At 42.3% G+C, this 8869-nt stretch overlaps 1 long non-coding RNA gene across 1 annotated transcript; it reads right to left on the reverse strand.

Annotated features, from left to right (window-relative positions):
• Positions 1-2982: 2982 nt before the first annotated feature.
• Positions 2983-4007, reverse strand: LOC134068129 (uncharacterized). Its single transcript, XR_009936597.1, has 4 exons — positions 3942-4007; positions 3508-3632; positions 3266-3371; positions 2983-3023 (listed from the first exon to the last, which is right to left on the reverse strand). It is a non-coding gene; the product is annotated as an uncharacterized LOC134068129 (long non-coding RNA).
• Between the last annotated feature and the right edge of the window lie 4862 nt (positions 4008-8869).

The raw sequence follows: 8869 nt of genomic DNA on the forward strand, positions 1-8869 counted from the left end.
ACAGCAAGACTTTGGTTTCTCCTCTTTTCTTCTATCCTACATATTGTAAAGCACTTCAGGTGGCATCCAGATTTCATTTCACTTGGCCTCACAAAGGGGGTTTTGTGTGTGTGTGTGTGTGTGTGTGTGTGTGTGTGTGTGTGTGTGTGTGTGTGTGTGTGTGTGTGTGTGTGTGAGAGAGAGAAAGAGAGTGTGTCTGTGTCTCTGTGTGTGTGTGTGTGTGTGTGTGTGTGTGAGAGAGAGAGAGAGTGTGTGGCTGTTTTTCTGTGTGTCTGTGTGTGTGAGAGAGAGAGAGAGAGGGAGAGAGAGAGAGAGAGGGAGAGAGAGAGAGAGAGAGAGAGAGAGAGAGAGAGAGAGAGAGAGAGAGAGAGTGTGTGTGTGTGTGTGTGTGTGTGTGCGTCTGTATTTGACATAGACGTCACAATGGGCACACGCTGGCCATGGATTGCCGCTCCACTCCGGGCCCCATCTGCTCCCAATCTTCACTTGGAATGCCTGTCAAGTGTCAACGCCACCATCAGTATTTCCCATAACTGTTAGCCCACATTGCAAGGCTATCTGATTACCTTCAACCAGATCCAGAGGGATCTGCAACCAACCTCCCCAGCAGTGTGTGTGTGTGTGTGTGTGTGTGTGTGTGTGTGTGTGTGTGTGTGTGTGTGTGTGTGTGTGTGTGTGTGTGTGTGTGTGTCTAGGAGCCTGCCTCTCTCTATGTGTGGGTTTACATCTGTATATGTGTATGTGTTAGTGTGTGTGTACTGTATATGTATGTGAGAGAAAGAGAATGAGAAGGAGCAAAAGCCTCCATCTCCGTGTGTGTGTGTGTGTGTGTGTGTGTGTGTGTGTGTGTGTGTGTGTGTGTGTGTGTGTGTGTGTGTGTGTGCGCGTGCATGTCTGCATTACTGCTGACTTGGCATCCTCTCTGGACTGACAGATTGTTGTTGAAAGAGAACTGAATGTATAGACTCCATCATGACACCAATTCCTCAAAAGCTTGGCAGCTCAAGCGTTCTGCATACAATTCTAAAACATGACCTGAAACAAACTCCTTAACTTCCCAGATTAGGCTTCTCGCTTTCCTTGAACCCTGTGGAATGAAGCCTCTACAATTGGGTTCACCTCTGGACACCTGGATCCCGACTTGAGCAGGACATGAACTGATTCTCGGTCATTGCATCACTTCCCCACCTGCTCCCACAACAAACAAACACATGAAACCCCTGCATCTGAACCAAATGTTGTGAATAAACACACTCACTCACTCACACACACACACACCCACCAAGGACAGCGTCCGTGGCAACAGAAGCGTCGCCTCGCCAGGCAGCGCTCCCAATCTGCCCCAAACGTTCCGCTCCATGTGCTCCACCCCGGCTCTAAGTCAGAGAGAGCTTAATGTAATTCTCTGGCACAACAGGATTTGTATCAGTCTCAAAGGGGTCAGTGAGGTTAAGAGCTGATAAGTAGTAGTGTTTAAATCCTCCGTGGTCACACAGACAAAGAGCAGTGCAGCCACAACTGACGCTTGGGGTGATTTGAGACACGACAGGGGAGGGAGAGGACTAGAGAGAGGAGGAAGTGGGGGTGAGGGGTGGCGAGCGAGACTCTGGTCATCGGAGTGCTTGCACCTGAGTCACCTTCTTACACAAGTGAGCAGCACAACCAGCTTGCCTGCCTGGTCACCCGCCAGACAGCCAGTAAGTCATGTCCTGGGCTGGCCCCAGCCCTAGCTGACCTGGCCAGGCTGTTGTTGTTTATTGTGGTTGTAGGCTGGTCAGGCTGCCACCCTATCCCTCCTGCCGAGATGACCCGGGGCCACGGCTGGCGCGCAAGGTTCACGCCGGAACACAAATTACTGTAAACCAGTGAGATGTTCTTGTTGTTTAATATCAACATATCAACACTGCGGCACAGCGGTGGCAGGGGATCTTCCGAGTGAATGGGAGACAGACATTAATAAAAATCCAACCTCAGTATCTCCCTCCCCCTCGCTCTCAAACACACACAAACACACACACACACACACACACACACACACACACACACACACACACACACACACACACACACACACACACACAGCTCCAGTTTCCACTCTATACTAATACATTTTAGGGCCTTGCTTGACCTACATTGGGTATATATTCTTACACAACTCACGTTTTTAAAGTAATGAATGTTGCACTTGTAGCACTTGTGGCCTCAAGCCTTGGGCAACTGGGGCCAGCACAAACCAAGTTCTTTACACTTAAAAGTAAAAGAACAAAGAAGCAAGTGTTTAGGCATGGGGACAATGGAGTTCCTTTTTACTAAAGATCAATATAAAAAGATGCATGAAAAGGATTATTTACTAAATACTTGACTCATGGTCATTTCCATTCATTAACCCAGCCCATCATAGCCATAACATCAAAGATTACACAGACAAAGGACAAGTTCCCACATTAAAACGGGAACTCTCACTCAATCACAACCACTACGTATATGTATATGTTTCAACATACACCCATCACTTCACATAAAAAAGAGAAAGTAAGCATAATTGTTTATTGACCCTGTCCATGAATATAATTAATGCCCACAAGACCAGCCTAGAAGTCAGGCGCAATAATTAGAGGTAAAGTCGGGGTAAACTTAGAGATGTGTATCCGGTGCACTTCTTTTGATCAAGAGGACATTTCAAAGTGACCCTACACTTCTGAAAAGTAGTATATCTGTGTGTATCATACCTAATCGCAGCACTGTCTGCAGAAGCTCTTGCCTTCTTGTGCAGACCACCTTTCTGATGCCTATCAAAGATCATCCCCCATCTGATGTGCAGTACCAGCCTCTTAACTGGCTCCAGGCTGGGATTGCTGGAGGGCACCTACTGTAATAGATAAAAAAAAAAGCAATTTCCATATATGCTGTTATTGTTGATTAAGATCAAAGAATTAACAAATAAGGATATGGTAAGTCAATCAGGTGCATAAAATTATGATTACCTTATGAAGGTCTTGTCACCATCACCATCAATGTAATTTCTTGAAATAATGATTATGATCAGTCTGGCATATATTCACAGCACTGTTTACATTATCACCAACATAATGGTAAACATTGAATTTCAAAACTCAAGACTATCATACATACTGTAGCTGCAATAACCTGATTTGTTTCTGTATTCATGCATCACACTGCATACAGTAGTACAGTATGTCAAACAAATTAGAGTATGCACAGTAACATACCCCATTGCCCTCATTCAAAATACACAAACACTTACAGCATGTTGAGGTCAGCATCCATGGCTCCAGACAGTCAAGTAGCATGTAGTAACAAGACAGACCGACTTTACCCTGGACTGTTGATGGAGCTCACTACAGTCATAACTCATAATAACAGACACATGGAAAAAGGGGATAAACTACACACAGTAACAGACACAAATAATAATGTTATATGTGATTCTGTGTGTGTGTGTGTGTGTGTGTGTGTGTGTGTGTGTGTGTGTGTGTGTGTTTCTACCTGGTGAGTGAGGACGGTCATGACTCTTGCGGGACTGGAACTTTTTTGTATGGAAGTGGCACACATTGGGAATATTCCAGATTTCATTCAGTGGTCTCGGAACAGCAGTCGTCACAACTCACAGCCTGCAAACAGGGAACAGAGGGAGACTGATTCATAAATTGCAAAACGCACTTGACTTGAAAAGACCTCACATGCACCTTAAATAAACACAAACGTTTGCACAAGTCAGGTAGGCCTATAAGCAAATAACGGCTCATGAAAAACATGTTGCCTACTGCTACCCATACATCAAAGTAGCCTACTTTGACAAGATTTGAATAATATTTGAGTCTTTAAACTAACACCCCCAATTCAAGCTTTACTGAAGACTTCAATCTGTCAACAATCTGTCAAAATCTTCTGGTGTAACGATGGCTTAACACTAACGTTACCTTTCACGAAGTCAAGATTCCTTTACTTGTCGGCATAATATTGAGGTGGGTCGGCCCCCTGCATCTGTAACATTAAAGCTCACATTAGCCTGCATGGTTATTAGCAGCCACTTTAAAGGGACACTTAACACATTTGCATTCAGCTTTGTATCGTTAGAAACCCAGTCATGTTTTTGAATGGTCATGCATCATTCCCTCAGTTTCCCCTGAGACGGGAGAAATACGGATCTCAGTGTTGCCCTTCCTGCTTTCAATGATGTAAAAATCTTAATTTTGCGTCACTGAAAGCAAGTCTAATATCTTCGTTGAGGGGATGAGACTACAAACACTGCTTCCTCATTTTTCCAGGGGGTGGGAACCACCTACAGACCTATATGTTTCCTGTTTACAACAGGAAGTTAGCTAAATGGAATATTTCAGTCAAAACAATACACAAATTGATAAAAACCTTACTGTTCTCATATCACTAACACATTCTTTCAATGATTTACTGTACACTGTCTCCATCTTATACACACCAACACAATAAACAACACATCTGTAAAAACCCTCTTCCAATAAATGGATCTTATTCAGACATATTGTTTGAGAGCATTAGGATAATATAGATGACAAAAATATTTTGATGAACCCAAGACTTTCTTCATGATTACTTTTGAGATAGAGAAAATATACAATAAACTCATCAAGCAATGCACAAAACTGATGCTGCAGACAATATTTCTTTCTTTCACTGTACCATATGTTCAGTTACAGTTTTTTCCAATTGCTAACACACTAAAATGACATTCATAGCACAATTATTCAAACTGACACACAGAGCAACACATCCTCTCAAGTCTCCAAATGTCTAAACATATTTTCAGCTTTACACACATTTTGGAATTCAAAATGGCACTTTTTGCATGCACTGAACACGGTTCTCTGCGTAAGACACAAAAATCTGACATAAAGTAACATGTTTGCAGTTTCAAAACAATGCCATCCTAGATAACACACATGAGCTAATTGACCAATACGTGTGCCACCTAGCCAAACACCTCAATGCTTAATTTATACCACTTCAATCTATGAAAAGACCACAGGTAAGGTGAGGCAAGGCAACTCTATTTATATAGCACATTTTGTCCAGCAGGGCAACCCAATGTGCTTCACAAAGATAAAACAATACAGTAAAACCATAAAACAACGAGCACCTTTTTTACAACAAAAATGGAAGACATTGCAGAGAGAGGAAGAGAAAGAGGGGGTGATAATGAGAGGGGAAGGGAGAGTCCAATGTAAATATACTTGCTGTGCATATGTTGCACTGACTTTGGTGAAAAAAAAAGATTCAACAGCATGCATCTGTATCTGCAAATATGTATATGCATGTAAACAATTTTAATACTGTAGTATTATGGCAAAGCATACTAAAGATAAGAGTGTTTTTCATTGTATGACCAACAGTGTGTAGTTGGTTAGACAAATATCTTGTGAAAGAATGAAGTGTGTGCCATGTAGTGCAACGTTTGATTTTGGTAATATTATATGCAGTTTTGGTTGCAGTGTTTCATTTTTCTAGGTAGATTGAGGTATTTTGCAATTTGGGGTGTGGTTTTGTGAATTGTGTGTGAATTTTCAAAATTGTGTTTTAGCTATTGGAAAAAACTGTAATCAATCAAGTAAATCAACAGAAAATGGCAAAATTGTAGTTCTTACTACTGTAAAGTGTAGGAAAATAGAAATCTGTACACAAATAAAAAGTACTGTACACTTAGTCACTGAAGAAAAACTATAGCAACAATACAAACAAGTAACAACACGTAATACTCGAATCATCTCTCTGTCTAGCTGGATCAGGCCATAAGAGTTCATCCACATCACAGGCTATGGGTGCCTCTCATTTGGGCTTTTATACGTCCTCCCTCGCTCCTTGGGCCTCGATCCTCACTGATCGACATAAAGAATGATGGGGCGAAAACAATGGGATAGTCCAGTGTTAGTCATAGATCAGTGGGAACGCCCCTCAAGGATCGAGCATCAAGGATTGAGGAGGCATGTTGAGAAGCACCTTGTATAACACACCTGAGTGCTGCGTTTTCAATTTTGCACGTGTGCTTACACACCTGGTGGATGTGATTATTCAATTTGTTCATTAGTGTGGTTATTGGCAAGCCAGGGCTTTGTAATGAGAAGGAAGTAACCTTACAATCTTTATCTGTGTCTAAAGCCTACCTTACACTGACAAGACTTGGGAAAGATTCTTGAAAGATTGTAGTCTTTGGAGTAAAGCTTGAGTGACGGGCATTAGTTAGAAGACTACAGTCTTTCAAGATTCTTTCCCAAATCTAGTCAGTGTAAGGTGGGCTTTAGGTGTGAAAATGTGTTTTACGTTTTGACATTCACTGTGTGTAATGTTTCGCAAAAAGTGTGAAGCTGAATTTGTGCTTACTGTTGTGCTACTCTGCACAGGTGTTTTGCTTCTTGAGTGTTAAGTTTTGTTAACTGTCTGAAATGTTTAGTTTTAGTGTGTAAACAGTTGGGAAAAAACTGTTATACTGTGTACCAATACTAAGGAAAATGCGGGGACCGCGGGTTAGCACATTCGTCACCCGCTACACACTGTTAAAAACAAGTTGAATCTGTAGCTGTGCGCTTGCTATGAGATTGAACTGAAGATCAGACACAGTATTTATTTTCTGCTCTCAGGTACATTATTGATGCCGGTAGGTGTGGTGCCTCAGCAGAATGATTTCCTAAGCCTACCTTACCAGCAGCACACCACCCTGGCCCTCTGGCCCAGTGCCAACTCACTCACATTTAAAATCTAAATCCCTTATATTCCTTACTATATATACATTCATCTTAATTTGCCCTACATGCATGACCAATCAATAGGCCTATGCATTACATTTCTTTATCTGGAAACACTCTATTAAGTTTATTTTTAAACCACTAAGCCCACATTTCAGGAGTCGTCATCAAGGGTGTTGCATGAACAACAAAAGTTGCACAAAAAAAACCCCAGTTTTTTGGCTGACTTTGCTACAATGTGAACACCTATCTTGCTACAACACCTGTCTTGACCGGTCTTAAGTGTGCTTGCCAGCTTTGTTCCCTTGCTTCTACTCCAGTTCAGCATTGTAGTGTACACAGATTTTTTCCTTTTGGAGGCTTCATCGTATTTTCAAATTGGATAGTTAGCCCAATCAAATAAAGGATGCATTAACAGTCAGAATACAACACCATGTCTGGTCGCAAAGTAGTAGCCTAACAGCAATACTCTGTGTACCTTGCAGATACAGTATAACATCCCCCAGGAGTTTTCAATCCTGTGCTTTGCTTACTGTATGTCTTCCCGATGAGGACTTTTCTGTCCCCCTCACACAAAATAAATTCTATTTTATCCCTGTCAATAACCATCACAAAGTTCACCTCAACTGTTCTCAAACTAACATGTGATGTGAAAATCTGACTATGCAACCTTAGGTCAAACTACTGGAGATTTGCAACTGAAAAGATTTAGTTAAAGGAACACTTCACCGTTTTTTCATATTAAACTTCGCTTCGCTTAATTAAGACGAGATGATGCATACCTCTCACGTTTCAATGTGTGCACTCACTGGCTCTGACGCGCGGCGCAACTTTGATAGCACTTAGCTAGCCCAATGCATTCACTAGGATCCAAACAGAGATGAAGTTAGAAGTGACCAAACACCTCCATGTTTCCCCTATTAAAATACAGTTACACGAGTAGTCACACGACCAAGTATGGTGAGACAAAATAAAACGTGGTGCATTTCTAAGCAGGTAAAAGGGATAATTGTGTGGCGGAATAATATTGGGAGCACAGACTCTGCAGTAGTATCCTCACTCATAAGTGAAACTGAAAGTGCGAGAGTGAGAATATTACTGCGCCACACAATATTGTTATCTACGGTGGTGTATTGCTGTCACACTAGAAATAAATAAAAGGCCCAGTATCAGGTAATTACGTGAAAGTTTCAAGTAATTACGTGAAAGTTTCTTGTTATAACAAGATCTTTTTCACGTTTTAACAAGATATGTATCACGTTATTACTTGAAATTATCACGTTATTTCATGATAATGAAACTAAACAGAAGGAGGGGCAAGAAAGGCTGGTTACTATGGCTCACGAGTCAATCAAATTCTATGTTAAGCTCGGTTTATGGCGATTTACCAGTTATTAAACTTGTGGATGATATTGTTATAAATGCAAACACCCGAGCATTGTCCAGAATATTGTAGTGAACGGTGTTTACTGGCTACGACGGCTGTGCCCCCACTGAACAAATTGAATGATTGACTGATTGATTGAGGAGTGGTACACCTGCAGCTTGTCGACTGTGGATGATTATCAGGGATAAAGAGTTGCGAGTTGGGGCGTGCGAGAGGGAGCTCGGGCTGGTGTGAGTCGCGCGGCCAGCCGGAGCGTTTGGCTACTTGTGGACTCTCGCTACTGTGGATTAGGCCTACCTGAACTCTGTGAGCTAACTGTGGCTACTTGTGGACTCTATCGCTACTGTGGATTACCTGAACTCTGTGGGCTAGCTGTGGCAACTGGGACTCCACGAACTAACAGGCCTGTGTGAGTGTGTGTATTGTGCGTGTGTGTGCGGGCATAGCCCCAGGCCGGGGTTAATGGCCATGGCCAGTCCCTTCCCCTAGCATAACTCCGCCATAGAGAGGGCTGTTTTAGGTGGGTTGTGTGCGGATGAATGCAGGGTGGGTGCATTGGGAGGTTGGGTTGTGTGTGTCAACTTTAAATAAATTGTAAAACGTGACTCCCTGTCTGTGTGTGATTTGACTCCTCCTCCGACCACGAAACAAATATGTGACCATTCACAGCGAAATCAGTCGTTTTGCGCACATCGTTATTTTGAGAAAATCAACAATAACAAACTTCCGGGTTAAAATGTTGAAT

This window comes from Sardina pilchardus, chromosome 20 (assembly GCF_963854185.1).
Source record: "Sardina pilchardus chromosome 20, fSarPil1.1, whole genome shotgun sequence".
NCBI classification, from domain to species: Eukaryota; Metazoa; Chordata; class Actinopteri; order Clupeiformes; family Clupeidae; genus Sardina; species Sardina pilchardus.